Here is a 5,196-nt window from a genome sequence, read left to right on the forward strand (position 1 = left end):
GTTGACAAAATGATTTGTTTGCTCGTGCCAGCATGGGTCGACGAGATTCGTTTCTCACTGTCCTTTATGCGGCGGTTTAGGATGCAAGCCTGTTGTTTTGTCAATGTCTATAAAGTTCAGCTTGAATGAAAATTGAAATCAATATTGCAAGATCAAGCAATTTTTAAAAAAAATGTTAGAATGTAGATGCGTTGTGAAATACAAGTGAAATGTACTAGGCTCATTGCATTCTTAGTTTGGTTTCGAAGTGTAAAACTTCATTCATCACAAACATTCCTCTTGAACGACCGAACATTGATATGTGGCAATGTTTTCGTTCAGCAAAATGATTTGGCAAAAGTAATTTAAAGGCTAGCATGAGTATGGAGGTGTCGTTAGACCAGCTTAGTATTGGTGTAAGGTGGTGTACAGTGTCAATACTAGGAACCGCTCATGTTCACCATGTCACGCTACAGGCAATGAAAAATAGGGAGTGGCAACCTCTTTGTATTGCCGTGGTCCGACACTCCACACAGTCTTTACAATGAGAGGGGAAATATAGGCAATCGGATGCTTCTTCCTAAGTGTGCCTTGTCGAGTAACTGCCTTTGGCGTTGCCTTTATTTTCAAATTTGTGAACAAATAAAACTAGGTTAGGACCACATAATAGGGTTACGATGAAAATTAGGTTTCCCTTTTAATGTTTGAAGATAACAGCCACTGGCGTTATACTTCAAAAAATGGCTCGAAATACACATATCACACAAACATTCAACATTTTGTCAGCAGCATTTTTCATTTTTCAAAAAAATACTCAGATGTACAAAAATAATGCAAAACATGAACAGCAAATTCACAAATTCTGCTGTGTTGAAATTTAAAAAATCAAACATGAGATTGTATGAAAAAGCTTCTTTTTTATTTTCAAACATGTTAAATCTCACGATCATAAGCCATATGTACAAAAATAATGCAACTCTGAATTGTAATTTCATGCTCTCAACAAAAAAATATGCATCGAAAATTGTGAAAAATTGTGAAAATCTAGAAGTTGACGAGAGATCTCAAGATTTCAAAAAACGAACTATAGGCTTTATTTCACACAATACTTCATGAAAAAAAAAATCAAATCTTCATAATGTTCATAATCTAGAAATTAACGAGGTATCTCAAGATTTCATAAAAAAATTATAGGCTCCATTTATTCAAAATTATAGGCTCATGCAACTCCTTCAAAAAAATAACAAATTTCAATAATGTGGACCCACGTCCATGAAACCTGAAAAATTGATAATTTACTGACACTGGCGTTCACACAAGATTTCACGAAAAAGTTAAAATCTTCATGATATCAACAATCATACATCATAAGAACTCTGAATGACAATTCTATGGTCTGAACATTCGAATATTTTGAAAATCTAGAAATTAACGCTGGATCTCAAGATATCAAAAATCGAACTATAGGCTACATTCTTCAAAAATTATAGGCTTCATAAAACTCACTCAAACACTCAGATTTCAAAACCTTCAACATTTGTGCTCTGAAACTAGCGTTCACACCAGTTTTCATGAGAAAAAAAATAAAATCTTCATATTGTTGAAAATCTAGAAATTAACGCGTGATCTCAAGATTTCAAAAAAAAATTATAGGCTTCATTTACCTAAAAATTTATAGGCTCATGCAAATCTTTCAAAAAATTATAGGCACATGCAAATCTCACAGATCTCACAATCATAAGCCATATGCACAAAACATGCAGCTAAGTCCATGAAACATGAAAAATTGATATCTTTCTGAGACTGGCGTTCACACAATGTCTCATGAAAAAAATCAAATCTTCATAATGTTGAAAAAATTATAGGCTCATGCAAATCTCTCAAAAAATTACAAATCTCACAATCACAAGCCATATGCACAAAACATGCAGCTAAGTCCATGAAACATGAAAAATTGATATTTTACTGAAACTGGCGTTCACACAAGATTTCATGAAAAAAATAAAATCTTCATAATGTTGAAAAAATTATAGGCTCATGCAAATCTCTCAAAAAAATACAAATCTCACAATCATAAGCTATATGCACAAAAAAAACACCAAGTCCATGAAACTTGAAAAATTGATATTTTACTGAAACTGGCGTTCACACAAGATCTCATGAAAAAAATCAAATATTCATAGTGTTGAAAATTATAGGCTTCATTTATTCAAAAAATTAAAGGCTCATGCAAATCTTTCAAAAAATTATAGGCTCATGCAAATCTCTCAAAAAATTACAAATTTCACAATCATAAGCAATATGCACAAAAATGCAGCATCAAGTCCATGAAACTTGAAAAATTGATATCTTTCTGAGACTGGCGTTCACACAAGATTTCATGAAAAAAATAAAATCTTCATAATGTTCAAATTCAACAAATCAACATTTGCAGCAAATCTCTCAAATCTCACAATCATAAGCTATATGCACAAAAAACACCAAGTCCATGAAACATGAAAAATTGATATTTTACTGAAACTGGCGTTCACACAAGATTTCATGAAAAAAATAAAATCTTCATAATGATCAAATTCAACAAATCTACATTTGCAGCAAATCTCACAGATCTCACAATCATAAGCCATATGCACAAATTCCACCAAGTCCATGAAACTTGAAAAAAATGATATTTTGCTGAAACTAATTTCACATAATCTTCATAGAAAAACTACTTCATTCACAGATTTCAAAATCTCGAGCCATTTGTACAATAATAATGCGGAATCAAGTGATAATTCTGGAACTATTTCATATGAGCGTATAAATAAAAACGGTAAAAAAATAGTCCTAACCATTTATGCACAATTATAATGCGATGCGCATTAATTTTGGCCATCGGGTATATAAGCTCCACATTTTTCAATATTCGTCATTCCAGTAGCAAGCTCTTAACTCAGAAGTGCTGTTAGTCTGCTGGGAGCCCAAAGTGGGTTTGAACTTCTCAGATTTCTCCTCGCACTATGAACTTGGTGCATCAGAGATACAGAGAAAATATCTGAGAGGTTTTTTGACCTTCTGGTTTGAACATGAGAACCGTATGTCGCGATACCTCATAGTTTTTCGCTCTTGAGTCTGGCCAGCTCATGTTGTCGATCACTTTGACATCGCCTGACGAATACGATCATTCTCTGTGATAGCCATTAGATCATATACAAAAAGCGATTTTGGCAAGTGATTTGTTATTTGCGTCTGGTAGCATGAGCATAGAAGTATAGCTTCGACGAGATTTGTTTCTCATTGCTCAATATGCTACGGTCTTGGATGCAATGCAATGATTTTGTCAACTTCGCAGAAACATTTTGGCAAAAGTAAAATTTGAGAGGCTACCATGAGTATGGAGGTGTCGTTAGACCAGCTTAGTATTGGTGTAAGGTGATGTACAGTACCAATACTAGGAACCGCTCATGGTCATCATGTCGCGCTACAGGCAATGAAAAATAGGGAGTGGCAACCTCGATGTATCGCTGTGGTCCGACACTCCACACAGTCTTTACAAAGAGAGAGGAAAACACAAGCAATCGGATGCTTATTCCTAAGTGTGCCCTGTCGAGTAACTGCCTTTAGCGTTGCCTCAGTTTTTTTCAAAATTCAAAATTCAAACTTCAATCGCTTCTTTGCTCATGAGTTGCGATACATAAAAGGAAATGCTTTCTGAGATTAAAGTTTGCATTTCCTGCCTGCAAGTAAAGCGAGCAAATATGCCTCTATGTGCTTAAGAGGTGTGTTTGAAAGTGAACTCTGTAGCCTTCTCTTAGATCAAAAGAGAAATAAGTCTACGAGTTTTCGAGCCTAGCTTGTGGTTTTGGGTACTTGAAGTTGATCGCATATTTCCAATCGTTCACTGATCGATCTATGCGGCTGTAGCACTCGATTCTTGCTTCAGTATAGCCATTCATGTATCTGAGATCATAAGTTCGGCGTTGTGCCTACAACGAGTCAGCAATACCCCGTTTGTTACACCCGAGTAGTCCAGCACTCTACATTATAGGTGTAACAAATTGTAGAAGGTCGCCTGGAAGGCCTCTAATGGGTGCTGATTTTGCGTAGTGTATGACACTAGGAAAATAGGTTTCTGGCTCAGAGTTACCATTTTCCGCCCTCGCTGATGCCGTGGGTAACCTGACCAATGCCAGTCACAAGTCTGGATGAAAAACAGGGAGTGACCACATTGCATAACAAAAATACTTTTCACATTGAATGTTTGACATTATAACAATTGTAAACATTTGCTTGTGTTTGATTTCATGAAAACAATTGTGTATAATTATGTATATTGATATGTTTGCAATGTTATGAATACTATGCATGTTTGTACTTTGTTATCTGCTTACATTTTGAATAAAACATAAACTGAAATTAGAAGCATTAGTTGTATATCAGAAATTTTCAATAGTTATGCAACGATTGAGTGAAACAAAATTTAAGCATCATGAAGACTTTCGTCTTTTGAAATGCTTCAAACTGCAAAGCTCACTTCACTTTCACGTGAAAGCAATTTTTAAATTTCATCTCATATTTTTCAAAATCTTCAAACATAAGAAAAAACTCATGTTTCCTTTACATTATAATTTCAAGCTCTTATAATCTTCACTTCTCAGTCATTTATTCATTCTTGAGTTGAAGTCAAACATGTCAGATACAACGTTAAGCTTAATTAGCAATTTGGCAGATCGTGTAAAACACTGTGAATCTGACTTGCAGCAAATAAAGATATTCATTAGTACGCGAAGTAGCAAGCGCACTTTGGACGTGCTAAGAAAATTTCTTTCACTACTTCACAAATGTGTGAAAATATTGCAAAATACAGCGATTTCCATTAAACCTCCAAACAAGATGTGTAAACCGAAACAGAAGACCGGAGACCCATTGTCACAGGTTCAAAAGCTAAAAAATGACTTGAAAAATTTAAAAACAGACTTGAACAACATTTCACAGCGCTGTGGTAGGGAGAAAGAAGTTAACATTTTGGCTGACATGCGATTAGTATCCAAGATATTTCGAAAGACCACCACACTAGGAGACCTTCTCTGGCATCACCTCAGCATGAAAGAAGAAACGCGACAAGAGTTGCAACTACAAAACGATGAAAAAAACATTTGTCAAATTTGTGTTACGGACAAAAAGTGTATTGTGTTTACGCCTTGTGGCCATTTGACTTGTCATGCATGTTCAATC

The sequence above is a fragment of the Mya arenaria genome, chromosome 7 (assembly GCF_026914265.1).
Source record: "Mya arenaria isolate MELC-2E11 chromosome 7, ASM2691426v1".
NCBI lineage: Eukaryota > Metazoa > Mollusca > Bivalvia > Myida > Myidae > Mya > Mya arenaria.